Raw genomic sequence first — 22,688 nt, forward strand, 5'->3', positions numbered from 1 at the left:
AGTGAGCTTTTAGGACATTATATTGAGAGAAATAAGCCAGATACAAAAAGACAAATATTGTATGGTCTCACTAATATGAACTAAATAGGCTGACTAAACTCATGGAGTTAAAATCTAAAGTATAGGTTATTAGGAGATAGAATGAGAGTTGAGAAAGGGGAGCTGATCCTTAATGTATATAGAACTTTTAATAATGTTGACTGTAAATGTGTGGAAATGCATAGAGTTGATGTTAACACATTATAATGAATATAACACTGCTGATTTATAAATGTGATTTTGGCTTAAAGGGGGTAGTCTAGGAATATGTCAATTGAGAGAAATCTAGAGGTTAAACTAGGGACTATACAACAGTGAACTCAGTGGTGGATGAGGATCGTGGTTAATAGTACAAGAATGTTCTATGTACTAAAAAAATGTCACCTCTATTGTAAGGTGTTATGACTATAGTGAGACATGGGAAAAATACACCTAATGTAACTTATGGACTATAGTTAACAGTTATAGTTAACAGTAATATTGTAATATTCTTGCATCAATGGCAAAGATGGTACTATATCAATGCTAGGGATTTTCATTTGAGTCTTTTGTGTGGACCCCAGAAAATTATGCTCTTAAATTGGTCCATTCCTGTTAGTGCGGGACCATTTGATGGGATAAAATTTAGTTGAGGGCCTTTGATTGGAGTATATCAGGAGGCAGAACCCAGGGAGGGTCTGAATCTTTTCACTGGAGTTCTTTATAAACAGAAGGCAGAGAAAGAGAGCATGATTTTATCTTGCCAAATGAGAGAGGACTCCAGAATTGCTTGCAGCTGCAGAAACAAAGAAACCCCAAGAGCCTGAGAGAGATGCCAGAGGCTAGAATCAGTGGAGCACAGAAGCACAGAAATAGGCCCCCAATAGGTGTGAGGAGAGGGGAGATATCAGCCATATGCCTGATTCCCCACATCTGAGCTCAGAAAGAAAGATAGCCTAGAGGAGAAGGGAAAGACCAGCCACAATTTTGCCTTGCCTTATGTCAGGAGTCCAGGATCACCAGAAGCTAAACTGTGTTAATACAGCATCTTTCAAGATGCCTTATTTGAACATTTAAACAGACTCAGCACTGTAAGCTTCTACTCTAATAAATTACCTTTAAGAAAGTCAACCTGTATCTAGAATTTTGCCCTGGCATCCTTTCGCAAACTAAAATAGGGAGGTCTAAGGCAGTATAGGATTTTTCCTTTTGGAATAATGAAAATGTTTTAAAATTGACAGAGGTGATGAGAGCACAATTCAGTTATGTAACTAAAAGTCACTGTACACTTTGGATGGATTGTACAAGGCATGGGGTTGCATAACACAGAGAACCCTGATGTGGATGATGGACTGTGGTTAACAGGACAAATATGAGAATATTCTCTCATGGACATGTGTACGTGTGTTAGTACGTGTAATAGTACGTGGTGTTAATAATAGGATGGATTATGGAAAAATACACAAATTGTAAGCTATAGACTATAGTTAGCAGTATAATGTTGATGATATTCTTCCATTATTAGTAATAAATGTCCCACAACAATTTCAAGGTGTTGGTGGTGGAGTGATGTATGGAAATTCTGTATGTAATGAATGATTGTTATGTAAGCTCACAACTTCTCTAATTAAAAGAAAAAACAAAAACCAAAGTAATGGACTGTATACTTTTACTGTGTTAATTGTAAGGAATGCAATTATATTTCAGTAAAGATGCTTTAAAAAATCAAGGAGTGCGAGTCCTTAAACTTTCTTCTTTTCAACAGGATTTTAGTCATTGGGGCCACTTAAGATTTCATATAAATTTGTTGATGTACTTTTCCAGTTGACAGGGATTGCATCAAACCCAAAACCACTTTGGATAGAATTGGTGTCTGAACAATATTGAGTTTTCCAATTCATGAATATGAAATATCCATCCATTTATGTCTTCTTTAATTATTTGTATCAATATTTTTGTAGTTTTTCATGTTCAAGTTATTTACTTCCTTGGTTAAATTTACTCTTAGATATGTGATTCTTTTGGTTGCTCTTTATAAATGGAGTTTTTCCTTTATTTCCTATTCAGATTGTTCCTCACTAGTATGTAGAAACACCACTGATTTTTGCATATTGATACTTGAGCTTATATCCTATGACTTTGCTGAATTTGCTTATTACTTTTATTAACTTTCTTGTGGCTGTCAGGATTTTCTGTAATTAGGATTATGTCATCTGTAAATAGGGACATTTTTACTTCCTTTCCAAACTGGTGCCTTTTTTTTCTTGCCTAATTGTTCTGGGTAGAATTTCCAGCAAAGTGTTTAACAATAGTGTTGACAATAGCAACCTCATCTTATATCTGATCTTAAGAGGAAAGTTTTCAATCTTTCACTTTAATTATGATTATGATTAGCTGTGATTCTCATCTCTTCCCTTTATTTTATTAAGGATATTTCTTACCATTCCTATTTTTCAATTTTTTTTTCAAGAAGGGCGCTGCATTTTTTCAAATTTTTTTTCTGCATCAATTGAAATCAACCTATGTTTTTTTCTTTTTTATTAATATGGAGTATTACATTAGTTGATTTGCTTTCGTTGAACCAATCTTGCGTACTTGAACTAAATAGCACTTGATCATTGTGTTTAATATTTTTAATGTGCTGTTGGATTCTTTCTGACAGTATTTTGTTGATTTTTGCATCTATAGTCTTGCGAGATACTGGTCTGTAATTTCTTTTCTTATCTGGCTTTGGTATAGGGTAATGTTGACCTCAGAATGAATTAGGGATTGTTATCACTTCTTTAATTTTCTTGGAGAATTTAAACAATGTTAGTGTTAATTCTTTGAATGCTTGCTAAAATGTACTGAAGATTCTTGTCTTGAGCTTTCCTTTGTTGTGGATTTTTGATTATTAATTCAATCACTGTTACTTGTCTGTTGTGATCTTTTGTTCTTGAGTTAGTGTATGTAGTTTGCTCGTTTCTAGAAATTTCTCTGTTTCATTTAGGTTATTTCCATTGTCGGCATAAAACTGTTTATTTTCTCATAATCCTTTTATTTATGTTGGATCAGTTTTAATACCCTCTTTCATTTCTGATTTTAGTTGTGTCCTATTTCTTGTTTTGTCAGTCTAGCCAAAAGTTTGTTGATTTTACTGATCTTTTGAGAGTCAGCTTTTAGTTTCATTGATTCTGACTTGTTTATTATCTGTTAGATTTACCTCTGCTTTAATCTTGCTATTTCCTTCTTTCTCATCATTTTGTCTTGAATTTTCTCTTCTTTTTCTAGTTTCACTGGTTGTAAGATTCTTTTATTTGATATCTTACTACTTTTAAAATGTAAGCATTTAGAAATATTAATTTCCCCCTCAGCACTGCCTTTTGCTGAATTCCATTATTTTTGGTATGTTGTGTTTTTGTTTTCATTCTCCAAGTATTTCCTAATTTTGCTTATGATTTATTTTTTCATTGATTGGTTTTTTAAGAATGATGGTTTAATTTCCATATATTTGTGGATTTTCCAGGTCTCCCTCTGTTACTGATTTCTTACTTTATTCTGTTGTAATTGGAGAAGATATCGTTGCATGATTTCAGTATTTATACGTTTATTGAAATTTGTTTCAAATAAATTAGATTTTAAGTTTGATTCTGGTGGGGGTCAGATGTAACACAACAAGAAAATGAGGCCATAATGCAAGAGAAAAGACAGTTTCTCATGAGTCCCAGAGAAAGTGCTATCATGAGGCATTGCAGGAGGCACTCAGGGAAGGGCATACATGAAGACTGATTGAATAAGTAGTTCAACCTGCAGGTGAGGAGCACAGAAGCAGCGCAAGAGGGACCCATGAGCTTGTGCCTTTATTGTGTTCCAGGGATGGAGACTAGTAGATTTTCCAAAGAGTCAAAGGCAGGTTAGTTTAAAGCAAACATGCACAAAAAAAGAGAAAGGGACTGGGGAGCTGATGGTAGTGGGAATGGCAAGTTTATTAATTGGGACCAGCTGTGTGTTTTGGGTGAGTGTGTGGATGGTATAGATGGTGCCTGCAGATGTGGGTTTGAATTGCAGGACTGGAGATCTACTTATTTAGTCTAAAGGTCAGTAATAAGGCAAGTGGCTTAGTCCAAGTAAGATGAGTGCCATGGCAGGACACAAAATTTTTGATAGTTATAACCCTTATTTTGTGACCTAGCATGTAGTCTATTTTGGAGAATAACCCATGGGCATGAGAGAAGAATAAGCAGTCTGCTGTTGTTGTTAGGTGAAATGTTCTATGTATGTTTGTTAGACCTCATTGCTCTATAGTATTGTTCAAAACTTCTATGTTTTATTGATCTTCTATCTAGATGTTCTATCCATTACTGAAAGTTATGTATTGCAGCCTCTTGCTATTAATATAAAACCGTCAACATCTAGTTTCTGACTCATGGCACCAAATTGTCAAAGACACAATGTACCAGACTGTTAAGGAGCTTATTTTATTTCAAGCTATTGCAATAATAAGAATGCTCATTAATGAGGGATGTCTCAGATAAAAGGGAGATGGTCGTCCTTGAGTATTGTGGCAGTCGTGAAGAACAATGGAGATAGAACTTATCTTGGACTTGGTGAGGGCAGTGTAGTCCTCTTTGGGGTATACTGAAAACAAAGGATGGGGTAATTTCTTGACCACCACACTTTTCCAAGAGCACAGGTCTGAGGCAATATTCAACATTGTCACAACAATGAAAGCTTGACAATTTCTTCAATGGTAAACAATTTGCTAAGTATATGATATAGCAATTACTCTCCTAGCTATTAGTACAAAATAAATTAATGTGTCTACAAAATGACTTGTATATGAAAATTTACAAGTGCTTTATTTATATTCATCATCACCTGGTACAAGTATATACTTATTTTGTATATTTACATATAAGAATACTACATAGCAGAAAAGGAGAACAAAGTATTGATACATAAAACAAGATGGATTTATCCCAAAAATATTATGCTGGCATAAAGAAATTAAAAACAAAATAGTGCATACTGTAATATTCCATATGAAATTATAGAACTAGTGAAACTAAATAATAGTGATATAAAATGAGCAGTGGTTGCCTGGGGGGATAGAGATGTTTAATTATAAAAGTGCATAAAGAAATTTTCTGAGGTTATAGAATGGATTATATTTGTGGTTCTAAAAGTGTACATATTTAATAAAACTCTTAAGAATATAGATTAAAAATATCTCTTCATTTTTGTATGAAAATTATGCCTCAATAAATTAGACTAAAGAAGAAAATTTTGAGAAAATTGGCACATTTTATTGTATTTATAAAACTTGAAAAGCTTTGGGGAAATGGTTGGTTTTGATATCAAATATTGACTAAAGTAAATCGTTTCCATGCCCATTCTTCTAAAATAATAATTTTTCCTTTTATATACTTTCATTTATTTAATAAATATTGGTACATATTGTAGTGGAATGTAGAGCAGACTGTATGAAGCGTGGTAAAGAGCATGGGTTTGGAGCTATAATGCCTATTTTCAAATACTAGTTCCACATTTTCTAGCTGTGAGACCTTGAGCAAATTTATCAAGTTCTCTGTAAATGGCAATGACAGGTGTAGAATGTAGCATAAATTGTCAAGTTTAAATATTATAATATGTGAAAAGAACTTACTCATATACTTGTGAAATATTTAGTTATATTTGTTTTACCGATTCTTCTTGACACTCTTCTCTACATTCTTCCTATTGTTGGAATTGGAAGTACTGTAGAAGTACTGTAGAAGTACACTAAATACTGCATGCTATCCAAAGAAAAATAATACAAGGAATTTCCTCATAAGAACCTTAAGTCTATGAGAATAATATAAAGGACATTTTAAATTACATTAATAATTCAATTGATTAAAATAATGTATAGTTTGGTGATAAATTTCATGAAATGTTGATTTTAGTGCCACTTTAATCTCTTCCATGCTCATCTATTTAATTCCTTTTACATGCATTCTTTGAGAAATCTGAAAATCAGGATGGAACTTCTTACCACTTAAATATCTGAATAGAATTAAAGTAATATTGATTATTCAACACAAAGCAAACCTAGTAGAGAATTTCATTCAGAAGCCCAAATTCTTCTGAATTTAATTTCCCAAATATGGAGGTCCTTCTACCTTGCCTCAATGAAAATGGCATTGTCTTAGCATGCTTTTTGAAGATGACTGTCTGTTTACTTCAGATCCATTTCCCCCACTTTCCCCAGATGTGCTCTTTCATTCATATAGCAATATAACTCAAGCTTCCATAAAACTGGCTTTACAGTATTTTTGGCCAATCTGAAGCATTGGCGAAGATGAGGGAGAGTGAGAAGAGAGAAGAAATCAGAGTATTCCTATTTCTTAATCTGAGTATAAAGCAATGCCTCTGGCTCTTCATAAATCTCTCCCACCAATGAGTGTCTCCCTTTAGCACCATCTCCTGATGGGCATCATTCACAGTTTGTCATTGAGTTCTGGAGGTGGCGGTGATTTTCTATTATTTTTAATCATCAGCCTGTGTTCAGGTTCTCAAGAACTTCCACAAGTTTGGCAATTTCTTCTGTGTACTATACTCTATTGAATCCTCTCTGCCTAAAAACTTAGATTGTTCATCTTGATTTTTACTGACTTATAAAACTCTCTAATAAATTTAGGGAGAACATAAATTTTATGATAGTTTTTCCTTGACAAAACACAATTATATTCTTTATTTTTTTATTTTTGAAAAACATTTTTCATTAAGGTTGCATAATTTCTTCATAAAGTATTTGCAGAGATTTTGTAATATTTATTACTTTGTATTTTATATCTTGATGCTACTCTTGATAATATCACTTTATTAAGCTCTTTAAAGCCCCCCCCCCCTTTTGTCTGGTCTGGAGACATGCAATTGTTTTCCCTTTAAAGAGCATTTTGAAGTATAATACTTTGTTTATACATTCATCTGGTAATACTTATTTCCACTTCAAGGTTATTGCATAAAAAGCTACTATAAATCTTCATGTGTAATCCTTTGTTTGGATGCATGACAATTTCCCCTGGGTAAATGTCTAGGAGTGGATTGACTGGATCATATAATAAATATATTTTCCACCTAAAAGAAAAATCAAAATGATTTTCCATAATGGTTGTACTACTTTGAGGGGATTATGGATGAGCAAGCAAGGGCATTAAAACAGCTATTATAAATATGCTCAAGAAAATGGAGGAAATATTAATATTCTGAGGTGAAATATGGAAGATATGAATACACTAATTGGAAATCCTAGGGCTGAAAAATACATATGAAATGTAGAAATCACTAGAGTAGCTTAATAGCATAATGGTCCTAGTAGAAGAGAAGATCAGTGATCATGAAAACTGTAATATAAACATTGAGGAAATAGTGGTCAGTTTTTAAAATCAATCTATTCAGTATAGAATGGAGGGAATTTTGCAAGTCAAGGGAAATAAATTATGTCTAGCAAGTCTCACAATTGACTACAAGCTCAATATGTGACATCAGTGTGACATTTTAAATATTTCTTCCAATAAAGTAAATTCAACAACAAAAGAGGAAGTGAATTTCATTGTTTGGTGGTATAATACGTTGTATGGGGTACTTATTGCTACCCCTTAAGTGAAAAGCACTGACCAACAATTTGATATCTAGCAGTATTTTGAAGCATCTAAACCTATGAATTACAGAGAAACAATGAAATAAAATAGATATTTACCTCAGAAAAGAAATAACATACCGATGCCTTATTCCCATATTCAATATATGATGGGCTTTAGATAATAAATTCCTAGAGATGATAAGGCAATATTTTGTTTTCCTCATTTTACAGGCACTGTAAAATGCCTGTAAAATGTACTATTGGGTGTTGGGTTACAATTCAGATGAAGCAGGGGTAGAATCACAAGATGGAATGTTTTGGGACAAGTGGAAAATAAGATAAAAATACGGGATATTCACACAAGAGTAAATGTTGAGAATTTAGGAAGCTTTTTTAAAAAGGCTATAAAATTTTTTAGAACTACATCACTGGTAACATTCAAGAGAGTTCACATGCAAGTCAGACTGTGAGAATATCAATGAGGTGTCTGATTTAAGGCAGATTATATGCATATTGTGAAGGGTCTATTTTGGAGTTGACCACTAGCAAAAGAATATCAAGAATTTTGTGTATCATATATAGAAACAGGTTTCTATTTTTCAAGATAAAATATAACTTTAAAATATAAGTTTTTGTTTTCCATTCACCAAAAATAGAAGAATCACACAAATCTTTTTCAATGGTTACAACTAAAATCATTGAACAAAACATGAAAAGAAACGACCTGAGGATAGTTAAAAGTAATCAAAAGGGTGAATTGTAAAGAAGACCGAGCACTTAGCGAAAGGGCTCCTAAGGAGAATAGTTTCTCCATGTCTCCCCGCTCTTTTTCACTTCACTTTGACTAAAGTGAATGACAGAAATGCACAGGAACATTGGTTATTCCTATGATTCCAGGAGAAACTCTCATTTTCTGGCTACATTAATCTGTAAAAAGAATTCCTGAAGACCTGAACATATCAGGAGCTACTAGATAACATAGAAACCATCAATAAATACTATTGCCATCCAAGAGATAGAGGAGAAAAAAATGGGGGGTGAGGGGGAAGGAGGGCTGAAAAAATATTACAAGACATAATAACTAAAAACCTACAATTTGGTGAAGATATATATTTACAGATTAAAGATCAGTTAATACCAAAGAGTAAATGCTAAGAAAACCATTTCCAGGCAGATGCAGACACATTACATACATCATAATAATTATTACATTTATCTGTCTATCTATCTATCTATCATATAATTTCTTGCCAGAAACTAGAAAATCTTTATATATATTAATAATGTGTATATACATATGTACACATAAACTATATAAAAGCTTGAGTGAATCCATAAAAATATAACACATTAAAATTGGTAACAAAATTTAGAATTTCCGTGGATTTCTTATTAGAAACCATGGAGACCAGAAGACAGTATTTTAGACCCAGACTTCTACTTCAGAAATCATGGTAAAATAAATATACCTAATAATGGAAGATCAAGAAAATTAATTGCCAGCAGAATGTCACTAAAAGGAATGCTAAAAGAAATTCTATAGTCTGAAGAGACATGCTATCAAAGGATCATCTCTGTAAATCTAGACCTAATATTTTACTTAACACTAAAGCATAGAATGTCAAAAATATCTTCCAACACCACTTATGTTTAACAATATATATGAGCTTTCCAAAACAAGAAAGAGAAAAAAATAAATAATTCTCCCTGCATTCATATATTTCATATTTTTCTGCATAGAATATTTCATAGAACCTGCACACAGCAGCTAAACTAATATGTGAGTTTAGCAAGATTTTAGAATACAGGTTAATGTACAAAAATCATTTTCTTTCTATAATGTAGCAATGGTCAATTTGAAATCTACTTTAGAAATCAATTTATGTTGTATATATGTTACTAGAACAAAAATTAAAAGAAAAACATTGGACTGTACAACACAGTAAATTATAAATGACAGACTATATAGTTCATAGTACAATTATAAAAATAGTCTTTCATGAAGTATAATAAACATACCACACTAATGCAAGGTGTTAATAGTAGAGTGGAATATTGGGGGAAATCTGCCATAATGTAAACTATGCATTATTATGGCTAATAGTATCTTCCATCAATTGTAACAAAGTTCCCACACTAATGTAAAGTGTCAGAAATAGGAGGGATATGTGGGAATGCTGTATTTTTTACATGATTTTTCTGCAAACCTACAACTTCCCTAATTAAAAAAATTAAATTAAGAAAATGTTATAAAGTACTATTTACAGTAGTAAATGACATATGTACCAAAATATACATTTCCCCATTTATTTAGATATTATTTGGTTTGTTTGCAGTGTATCATAGTTTTCAAAATATACATTGTACAATCATGTACAAATTTTGGGTCAAAATCTCTCTTCCAAATTTATTTCAGTCATTTTTCTAGGAAACCTGCAAATGTACCTCTCAGTTATTTGTTCTTTGTCCTGCCTTGATCTATTATCCTACTTCCATCATTCACTCCATGGTTATATTTTAGACATTTATTACACATACCTCTAACAATTCCAACTTCTTGAATTTAATTGTCCCACATTTTAGCCATGGTTTCCTATCTTCTGTTCACCACAAATAATGTTCCATTTTCAGTATTAATTTAACCTTCTGGGATGTTCACTCCATTGGTTCTTCTAGTACTCTATATTGTCCTTATCCCCCCTCCCCATATTATTTTTCTTTCTCCTCCTTTTCCAACTTAAATTTATTATTATGCCTACTTCTTAAACCTTTGCCCTCTCTTGGTTAGCCATAATAGTTGGGCTAACTGGTTTAACATTGTAAATCCAAGTTTCTCCCTGTTCTGGGCCTCTCTGCTTATACTGCTAAATAGAGTTGGAGAAACCATTACTTAGCTATTACAATATCTTCATGATTCCATTCAATAACCACAGGCTTTGAGGATATTTCCAAAATTTTTGCATGCCCACATAAATTTTTGGAAGATTTGTAGCGAATTCTCCTCTAGTCTGAGAAATCCTTTAATTAAGGGCCTTTGCATTATCCACCTCAGTTCATTCAAAATTTTATTTTTAACATAGCAGGAGATATGTCATATTTGCTAAGTGAAAAGAAAATGCATAGATGAATGAATGGATGCTTGAATGAATACAGAAATGTATAAATGATTGAAACTATTATTTTAGACAGTAGCACTCAAAATTTAATGTTCAGAAGAACCATATGAAAACTTGTTAAAATGCAGATTCCTGAACTCCACACCCAAGAGTTTCTGATTCAAAATATCTGGGACTAGATTCTAAGCATTTGCATCTCTAACAAGGTTCTAAGGAAATTGCTAATGCATGGGCCACACTTTAAAAATATTTGATTTAAAAGAATACTAGTAGTGGACAGATAAGATTGCCATGGCATTATATAAAAATTTTACACAAACACCTTTTGGCCATCTTGGTGAAAGAACTGCTCTTGACTGTTCATTGGCTTTTATGAAAGCCATGTTCAATCCACCATTCTTTCTATCAAATATTTTGCATACTTTGGCAGTTCCAGGAGGCAAGTGCTCTCCTTTTTACCCTCCTGTCTTACAATTTAAAGAAAAAATTAAACACTCCATTTTGAAGTAATTTCAGGCTTACAAAAAGTTATGGAAACAATACAAAGAGTTTCTAAATGCGCTTCACTCAGCTTCTCCAAATGTCAACATCTTATTCGACCACAGTATAATTTTCAAAACCAGGAAATTGAGAGTGACACATTTTGGAGTCAGGAAAAAGATCAGTGGCTCCCATGGGTGCAGGTGTGGGGAGGGAGAATTGAATAGGTAGAGCAGAGGGAATTTTAGGAGTTTTAGGACAGTGAAACTATTTTGCATGACACTGAAATAGCAAATATATAACATTATACATTTGCCAAAACTCATAAAATTGTAGAACACAAAGAGTGAACTCTGATGTAAACTATGGACTTCAGTTAATAATATATCTATATTGGCTCATCAGTTGTAACAAATGTACTACCCTAATGTAAGATGTTAAAAATAAGAAAATGTATGGGAATGGGGTACCTCAGAGCTATTAAGAACCCTCTGTACCATCTGTTTAATTTTTCTGTACACAGAAAACTGTTCCAAAAACTAAGTCTATTAATTAAACAATAACTAAAAAGAATAATTTTAATTTATTAAGATTAATAATTTATCTTAGAGTTGAAAATATCCTAAATCTGAAATGCCTTGAAAGCAATACAAACTGTATATATTTTTCTTAACTGCTTTAACAGTTGGATGTTTATAAGCTTCTCTTTATTCATTAATGATTTTCTTTTTTTATTGTTAAATTTATCAAGCCTAACAAAAAGTAAAAGCCTGGCATAATTAATGCTCCATATCATTCAACCACATGATTCACCAAATGCTAACATTTTACTTATGTTTGGAGTTGCTAACATGCTCTCTCTCTCCCCATCTCCATCTCTGTCTGTATGCATATATTAATACATACACACATCTGTATATGCAGAGAGTATGCAGATGTAAATTTTTGCTGAATGGGAAATTAATATCCAACCTCATGTTACCAAGATACTATACACACACACACACACACACACACATACACACAAAGTGAAAAACATTCCCCTACAAAACCACAAGACAACAATGGCACCCAGTAAATTCAATATTGACACAATAATAGTATGTAATTAGTGGTCCATTTTCAAATTTCCCCAAGTATTTTGTTTACTCTTAAAAAAATATTCCATCAAAATTCATGGCAATATGAAGTTATAGCTATAAGAAAGCACTATCCTGAACATGAAAAGAAGTAGAATAATCTATGGATAGTGATTTTTTTTGCAATTTCTTTTAATTTAATAAATTTAAAATATTTTCACTTACATTATCTATTCTTGCTTGATATTTAAGGCTAATCAATATTATATCAGACTAAGGGGAAATTATGTTCTGAATGTTTCTTTTAATTATTTGTTGTAATTGAAAGGGGAATATGAGAAGATGGGATTAACTGAGAAAATATGGTATTCTTTAGTATGATAAAATAGTGACTATCTTTCTGTTACCATGGTAAGATCAACTCTACCCCAAAATATTTTTACGTTTCATAATATTATATTAATTTTAATTAAGGGTACATCAAATATTTCAAAATACATTTATAAAGAAATATTATCCAAACTATACTAGTATGTCTTAACCAAATAATAAAACAATTGAAAAATACTATTTTTGTTTTTCACAGAAGTTGTGTCTATGGAAACAATAAAAAATTGACTTTCTTTTGGATACTTTGGATTACAGGAATTTTAAATGCCATCAGAATAAAATCACTGAAAATGTTTCTTGAATAGTTTTTTTTTTTTCCTTTTACTAAGCACAAATGACTAGTGGTTCTAATTCATTGATTCACATCTATTCAAATTTAATAGAGACATGATAAGTGAATAGTCAAAATTTGAACAGATGTCATATTAAAGAATCGAATGGAGAGCAGTGTATATGAAATGCAAGAAGAAAATATTCTTTTCTACACATTATTGATAAAAGACTTTAAATTATAAAAAAAGACTTTTTCACTTTTACCTCAATATTTGAATTTTAATAAGAAATATTTTAAATTCATTTAAAATACCTCATTAGAAGCTAACCTTTAGGAGACCTATTTTACTTGTCTTTGTGCTTATAAAACTATAATAACCTTTAGAAAAATTGTGAAGTATTATTCCAACAATACAATTGTTTCTATATATTCTCAAGTATAGGCAAGTAAACATTGATAATTTTGTCCTTTTTCTTATGTAATATTTCCTCTTTATGTTAAACATCCCAAAATATGTATGTTGAATTTAATATTTGAATTGCTTGTGGCACTTTTTCTTTTTTTGTTATTTTGTATTTGACTGATAAGAAACAGTGCTTCCTTGTTCTGTTTATATTTTTAATTGCTAATTATGACTATTTAATCAAAACTTTATCAACCAATTGGATTTCTTCTTAGTTGAAGTATGTTTCTTCTCATTATTGACAACATATCATGATGCATAACAGGATTTTCAACTTTTTAAGTTTTTACATTATTATACTTTCCATCTTTTTCTTACAACATTTGGGATATATAGATTGTTCTTTTCATTTTATATATATTGAAGTCAAATATAGTCATCTTTACTTTAGTTTTGAATTACTTGATATTTTAATACTTTGATAGAAATATCATCATATTATTAAATTAAATGTGTAAACATCTGGAAGGTTAGTACAATTCAGTGAACCAATATTTTCCAATGACTGATTCTTGATGTGAAAAATTCATGTGTAAGGAAACAAACCAGTGTAAATTATAGACCAATAATAAAAATGCAATAGATTATGAAAAATGTATTGATGAGCTTTCTGGTTCTACATTTCACCTAACTTGTAGAAAAATTTCACCTGTCAAATTTTGGTGTGTGTTAAAGAAAATGTCCACAATTACTAAAATACTACTAAAATATCCCTCCATTTTCCAACTACATACTGTTTAAGCATAAATTTTCTTCATTTACTTCAATTAAAACAACTTATAACAGATTGACTGGAAAAACATTATCCATACTTGCCAAGAAATGTAAAACAATGCAATTCTTCTCACTACTTGTTTTTTAGTATCCGTATTTTTCATTAAAAATATATTTTCATGTTAACATAATGGATTTTTAATTTTTCCATAAAATATTAATAATATGTTTAAAAATTTTCAATTTTAATTTAAAATGTGGGAAATATCAGTAGATGCAACATACACAAATAAGATCTTTTGGGATTTTCAATAATTTGAAAGAGTGTAAAATGTTCCTGAAATCAAAATATTTGAGAGTTTCTGTCTTATGTCTTATGTCTTATGCCTTCTGCTAATAAATTCTCTTAGTTTTGATTGCTGTGAATTATCTTTATTTTACTTTTATTGTTTTTAGGATACTTTTACTGGATTTGGAATTCCAATGGGATTTTATTTTCTTTCAAAAACTAGAAAGATATTTATTCTGCTAAGGAAGAAGCAGAAACTCTAAATGCTAAGCAAAGTCAGCTTTATTCAATCAAATGAGTTTCAGTTTATATAAAATGGTTATAACAATTGAGCAATCACAGAAAAGAAGAGTAATTAATTAAAGACATAGGACAGAATGAAAGTGTATACAATGCTCACTAAATCAGGGAAAACTCAACATCTGATCTCTCATGTGGCTGGGGAATCCTTTTGCAGCTGATCAGAGTCCTGATGGGAAAAACGGTCCCAGATAGAATGTCCCTTCCTGGGTGAGGCTCTGGCTGGCAGCTTGGGAACCATCTCTTTTAAGGGGTTCCGAACCTCAGAAGTCCAATGAGTCTTGCGACTCGTGAGGAATGACCTTATCGAAAGTAACCAAATCCATCTGGCAGGGGCGTCTTTGATCTATTCTATTCTTGGTCACTGAACAGGAACATAAAGGTTTTCAGCTCTTAGTTTACCGGTGGATACACACAGGGCGTGCAAATATCACATCTGGTATTTAGTTCTTAAAGATTTGTTTTTCAGATAATGGATGATGGGGTTGCCTGGGTAGCAATGTTATAACATTGCAAAGGACAAAGAACAAGTTAATCTTCGCAATTCTAGGCTAAAATAGTAGAGACTATTGATTAGAAAGCTTATGAATTCACAATTCTTAATAATTTTCTTATAGTAGATCAGCTTTACACATTCTTCTTGTTTCTGTTGAGAAATCAGGTATCAAATTAAGTGCTGCTCACTGAAGAAATCATATTTAGAAACAATGTTTTGGGTGCTTGTGCTCATTGTTAGAGAAAGCATGTCTGCCCAGCCATCTGTGGATCTCTCTCTCTCTCTCTCTCTCTCTCTCTTTCTCTTTCTCTCTCTCTATACACACACACACACATATACTGTATGTATACAATTTTTCTGCCAATATAAAATGTCCTGAAGATCTCAACAGGTTATGGAGCTGGAGATTTCACCTACTTAATTAACAATCACTCCATGAAGGCCTGTGGGTAAGACCACAGTCTTCCTTTTTTTTTTTTTTTTTTTTGTATGCTGTACTTGTTCTTGACTTTCAGAGCCAAACCTGTTCTGGAGTACCCCTACTGGATAGAACCCCCACATTTGCAGATATTGTTAAATAATTTTGTAACCTATTTTTCAAAAGCAGAAACATGCCGTACTACTAAACAGTTAAATACATCAGCTTGTTTTTCCCTTACCTCTTCTTCAGTCTGACAGTTTGAAAATGTTTTCCCTTACACCTGTAGTTTCTGCCAGGAAAACAGAAATTTGACATTTTTCATGAACTTGTGTCCTGCAGCCAACTGTGACTACATTCGTCACCAATTATGTGTGGAGTTTTCCATGTAAGAAAGATTTATTTTGTTGTTTTTATTGCTGTTGCTAGAATTGGTCTCATTTATAAATAATTAAGTCCTAAAATTATTTCTCTTCTAGAATCGGATATATAAATACTCCACAATAAACATTTACACAGTTTTTTTCTTTTTTTTTTTATTGACGGTGTATTGCTTATAAATTTATATGGAGAAGGTCTTATGAAATTCACATCTAAATGTTGCAGTTAGCTTACTCGTTGCAAAGACTTCTTTTGACATGCTCTATTTCTATAGTGATTTTCTTGTGGCAGAAATCAAATCATAGTGTTGAAAAAGCAGAGACAGATTAACAATCATGTAAAAATATTTTCTGTCAAAAAAACCACTCGTTATTTTGGCAATGAAAAACTATTTTGTCGTGTTAATAAAACAGAGATCAAAATGTCTAGGCTATATGACTTAACATACAATAATATACTAGTAACTACACATTTAATACTATATATCTCTGAAGTTATAAGAAATTAAAGGCATTTAGAGTGTGGGCGGGTACTTGTCTGATATCAAAACTATCTTCAGTAAACTATAAGTAAACTCATAAGATATTTGAAAAAATTCTATTAAATTATAACTTGTCATTTCATGTTTCTCCCTGGACATTAAACTTACTTAAAATTATTTTAAACTCCAAAATAATTAAATATTTTTAATAGAATCATTCAAGATTCTCTCATATTAGTTTAAATTGGGTTTGGTTAATATATTTTTATTTCAAATTACCATTGAAATGATAACAGGAAATTCTCCTCTCATATCTTGTTAGTCCAGGAAAAAGATTTGTGCATGAAACTATTATCCCATCTTACAATAGTTTAGAGCAAGCAGTGTAGAGAATGCTTACTCTTACTGGATGGGAAATTTTTAAAAGCAATGTGAGGCCATGTTCTCACACTCTGAAGCATTTTTCTTATGAAGTCAGTAACGGTTTTGGAAATTCTAATGACATTTATTTCTCATTTTCTCTGTAGTTCAATGTTGCTTGCTTACATGACCATATTAGGCAGGCATATGGGTGAGTAAGGGCAACCTTAGGAGGAAGATAATTATTCAGAACAATTGTTTTCTAATTAAATGGATAAACATCTTTTTTTGCTGTAATAGGAATTACTTTATGTGATTTCCAAAAACTATTTTTAGAGTTTTATTATTCCAATTAGAAGATAAGAGAAATTACCCAGAGTTCCAGAAGATGAAAAGAGTTGAAGTTTTCAAATGCTTTTTCATCGATATTATTTTTAAATTATTCTAATAAGATTATTGGAAATAGTGAGGAAAAATAAATTTTGAATACTTTTAATTGATGGAGCAACATATATGAAAATGCTGCCTTTTTATAGATTTAAAAATTGCAATTGATTTTGAAAAGTGAGATATTAAGAGCAATTTTTGAAAGTCTAGCACTTAAAATGCATTCAACTTAGAATAATAGTTTGTTCCTCTCCACATATTAGAAAATCCTTAAGCTTGAGTGGTTATTATTGCAATCGTTCCTTTAATAAATAAACATATTCTCTGTCCTTTTTTTCCACCTGGTGAATATAAATAGATATATTTTTGCCCCCTTTAATATAGGACAATAATTAAATATCATTCAGATTTATGGATTTCCACTTTAAATTTACCCATAGTCTTTTCGTTTTAAAAATAATCTCAGTAAGAACCAATATGAAATTTTAAGAACATTAGTCAGTCAAATTAAATATTTGAAAGTAATTGCAAATAGCTCTAAGTAAAAAAATACTTATTTTCGCTGTCATTATCCTAAGTTGAGATTTGGCAAGTATACCTTTTTCACCTATAGAGTTATAGTTTCACCTATACTTCTGTATTCTTGACTCTGACAAATCATCCTAATCTTATCACACAAAATAAGGAGTGGCTTTATGATATTTATTATAAATAGTATAGACCAAAATTCCCTTTTCCATGGATTCCATGTTAACCTTTTCATATTATCCCTCATATGTATTGCTTTGTTTGGCATATATTCTATTTTATTTCTACATTCCATTTCTTGTAGCATTTCTTATTTTATTCTCTCTTTCAAAGATTTCATACCCCTTTTTATTTCAAATGTTTATATCAGAAATTAGATTGCAATATTTTGCTCAGATATCTTTTTATTCATTATTTTATGATTTCTTCCTTGCATAAATGGAATCAATACATGCATCCAGGAAAATCAGTCATTTCAAGAAAAATGCATATTTCTGGATGGTTCCACCAGAGGAGCATGTCTTTATGATGCCTGCTGTGTCTTCACTTTTAGAGATTTATTTTTTACAGCAAGAAAGTCAGTGTATTTCAAAATCACAGAGAACTTTTAGGAAAAAATAAGTGAATTACAAAGATTCTTCATATACAGTAGTATAATGAAAAGAATGAAAAGAAAGGTAAATCAGCAAAACTTTAAGTTATTATAGGGAAATTCTACTTCCATTGCCTTGTGCTCTATCTTATCTCAGCCACTCTTTCTCATAGACATAAGGCAGTCATTACCAATAAATGCCCTACCTCGTTTATCATTCCATTTTAGATGATTCATCTTCTCTTCCCAACTCCATTAGTGTTACTTCTTCAAAATTATTTTATTCCATCAGGAATTTCAATTCATTGACTCAGCTACTAGTTCGCTATCCATCAACCTTCACTTTCTCACTCTTCTCAGTGTTCGGCTTGGTTATGACTCATTAATTTTATCCCTCCTCTGCATATTCTCTCAAGTCTTCTGCTTCTCCCTCCTTCTCTTGTATTCATTTAGTAAACCTAAAGCATGATTAAGCCTGAATCTCCACCTAGTACCTCTACATTTGCAACATGACATGGCTATGGACAACAAACACCATCTTAGTTGGTAATAAGACATAAATTGAAGACCACCATCTGAAAACTGCCTAGAAAATTTACCCCATTTGTGATGATTAGGCTAATGGATCAATTTGGCCAGGTAATGGAACTCAGTTGTTCAGTCAAGCAAGCACTGGGGTAATTGTAATACAAGGGCATTTCATAGACTAATCATCAGTGAGTTGGTTGTATAGATGGTTGGTTATATCTATAAGCAATTGAGGAGATTGCCATCAGCAATGGGTGACATCTCATCAAATTAATTGAAAGCCTTAAAAGGAGTGGTGATTTCAGTATTCAGGGAGAGAATTCCCACCTCTACTTTAGATAGGCAGCATCTCCTGGGGAACTCATCAAAGACCTTCATTGGAGCCCCTGGTTTGGGCTTGTGCATCCCCACAGTTGTGTGAGACAATTTTATAAAATCTCATACAATTTAAAGATATCTCCCGTTGGTTCTGTTTCCCTAGAGAACCCAAATACATCATTCCTTATTAAATATGTTTCCCATTCCCTAAATATTGAATGTTAGCTTCTGCAAAAAACAAACATACAAAGGAATTACTGGGGAAACATGTTTGGGGGAAAATGAAAAGGAATATAGCAGACAATGGAGAATGGTCAGACTCCATGCAGGTCTAATTTCTGTAGGGTTTTTTGTTTGTGGAGCAGAGAAACACGTTGGCTGCTCTACATTTCTATTGGATATATTGCAAGGTTGCAGAGGAATACTTAAGCCAAGTTTGTAGGAATCCCCAATTTTATAGGAATAGGCTTACCTTCATATTCTTGCTACATATAATCAGGGACTGAAAGCACCCTGCAAAAAATGTGGCTTTGCACACACATGACGTGTTAGATTTTTGAGCAATTCCTACGGGGTCAGTCATTTACAATGCTTGGAATCACAGCTATTCCACATTTTTCTCTTCTCTCAACCTGAAACTCTTACACACACAGCTGGTGACCAAATTCTTTTATGTCTATGAGATAAGAGATAATTCAGGAAAAAATGAATTTGTCCGCATCCCGCATAATCTATGAGTTTCCCACTATCTACAATATACATATAATGTACTCTTCCCATTAAAAGCGTGTGTAGTTTCTATTCATACCCAAGATTAGTCAGTCTACTTGTGCTTTGTATCCCAAGGCTTCCTGCCTGCTCTCTCCTTATCTTCATTTACACTTTTATCTTCATATAAGCATGCTGGAATGACAATAATCTTTTTAAAAGTAAAATAACAAGAATTAACAAAAATACTTTTCGTGTCTCCCCTAAGCAGCCAGCCATTTTTTACCATCTTTTATAGCAAAACTTCTCTAAATATCTTGTCTAGAGTAGCTTTCTTTCTTCTTTCATTTTATTCTGGCTTTTGTTCACCAATGATCAGTTAAACACAATTTAATACTTACTTTATTTGACCATGCAGATATAGCACTATCTTTCTCTGCCACCCCCTCCCCTTTCACTATCTTTTCCCTGTTTCTGCTCCTTATTCAGAACTCCAAAATCTCGAGTTTCCTATATAGCTTCATCCATACCCCTGTTGTGCATCTAAACTCATTCCCTACATGATTTTATTAAATACATAATAAATATATTTATATAATGTATGTATTTGCTTAAGATTTCAAATACATATCTTCATTCAGCTGCAACCCTGAGCTCTAAATTCAGTCAACATTTCTAATAACCTATAATATGTAATTCAATTATAACGTAATACAGTTAATAAATATAATTATAATATTTTATAATATATAATGAAATATATAAAATTATCTCAAACGTTAAATTCATTCTTGGTTCCCAACAAATAATCATCCCCAACTATGAGGAGATTGTTGAAATTACTTGCTTATATTCTTGTAAATCTTTATGTCACTATTATTCTACTCTAATGAAAGAAATACACTGATTTAAAATTGCACGAACCCCACAATATAAGTCATTTCTTTCTATAGCTTTTGCACTCTTGGTAATATTTTTTTATGATAAATTGAGAACTTTAGCACCTGGAGGTGGAATCATCATGTCTTTCCAAAGCCTATCATCCTCCTCAGAGTTGGTACCTTTCATATACATTAACCATTCAGCTAGCTGTCCTTTCAGGAACATAACATTCTTATTTCTACCTTACCCAACTATGACTGCATCTTTGATCTTATCATTACCCAGAGTTTCTCTCCTGCCCTATTACTGTATCTCCATTTACAAATGTAAATATTGTTCATTTTAATTAATTATATAATAAATGATTTACATTTTAGAAATGCTAATTAATTTTAAAGGTTTTATATCTTTATGAAATGACTCCCATATGATATCAAACTCTACAGGAAATATAACTTATTTTTAAATTCAGTGTACACAGGTTAAGAAAAGTAGGTACATAAAACCTGAAATGGAAATACCATGTTATATTAGCATGTATTGGGTATAAATACAGTTATCAGGAGAAATATTTTGATATAATGACTTGCTTTTAAAAGCATAAAATGATACTATAATTTGAGAATAACTACTGAATACTTTTAAAGGAAAAAATACAAATGCTTCCATGGTAACAGGACTCATTTACTTATTGAGAAAAGTAAAAATTATGAAGGGAAGTGAGGAAAATATTTTGATCCTTTTAATTGAAGAATACTGTGTCCCTTTCAAAAACATCTGAAAATAAAAAAACAGGTTGAATTTGTGGAGCAATTACTTTCATGTACTTGCACATCATTCACCAAATATATTTCATATAAAATTAGACATTGCTTTTTGGACACATGGATACATTTTATATTAAATATGCCCATATCTTTTTTTCCCTTTTATTAATTTTTTTTAGCAGGGAAGAGCAGGAACACAGCCCCCCACTACCACAAATTATGCAGTTGAGTTTCCCACATTTGGAGAAATTGCAGGGGTCAGACTGCAACGGTAATTCTTACCTTAGAAAAACCACTTTTGTCATCATGGTATTTCCCCTGCCATTTAAGTATATCCAAACCTTTTAAAACTTGCTAAAACCTCCTGTTAATACAATAGGTTTAGACTTTCTATAATCCAGAGATGTTATTTTTTTTCATTTCAGAATTCTAAAAATAATGGCATAATAAACGTATGACTGTAGCCTCACCTGAAAAACACTCTCCATCTTGTTTATTGTGTGTCAGTCACAATGACTTACAACACTCCCAGCTAATTCCAGCCTAAGTGCCTTTGTACTGTATCTTCTGCTGGAAATCTTCCCCTGGGCTCTTCTCTTGGGTTGCTCTTTTACATGCCTGAGGTTTAATTTCAAATATGACTTCCTTTGGTAGCTTTTCACTAGCCACTTCATCTAAATTACCTTCTCTCTGCCAAGCTGTATTGAAATTGTTACTTTGTTTTATTTGTTCGTATTTGTGTATCTATGTAAATATGATCAGTTTCCTCTACTGCAGTGTGCGTCTACATTATATTAAGTGATTTTAATCTTAGAAGAATAATATACATATTGTTAGTTGCATAAGATTAAAAACTCTTCTCAATTCTTTTTTTCTAAGCCATAAAGAGTATAGTATATTATAAACAAGTGTGAGAATAGCAATGTGTACCTGCATCCATAGTTTATCAATGGCTAATAAAAGTTTTTTGGACCCACTCATTATAAGATAAAAGATGATTTAACAATAGTGGCTCTAAGTGTTGCTACTTGGGAATATTTTGGTGGTAGTATTCTGTAAATGAGGACTACTTCAGGAAGAGCCTCTATTTTAAAACTTGAGTTTACAAACCCCTTT

The 22,688-nt window shown here is 31.8% G+C and overlaps 1 pseudogene; it reads right to left on the reverse strand.

The window, feature by feature from the left end:
* Positions 1-21,751: 21,751 nt before the first annotated feature.
* Positions 21,752-21,905, reverse strand: LOC111765297 (U1 spliceosomal RNA; annotated as a pseudogene).
* Positions 21,906-22,688: the final 783 nt, after the last annotated feature.

The sequence above is a fragment of the Dasypus novemcinctus genome, chromosome 15 (assembly GCF_030445035.2).
Source record: "Dasypus novemcinctus isolate mDasNov1 chromosome 15, mDasNov1.1.hap2, whole genome shotgun sequence".
In the NCBI taxonomy this organism is placed as follows: Eukaryota; Metazoa; Chordata; class Mammalia; order Cingulata; family Dasypodidae; genus Dasypus; species Dasypus novemcinctus.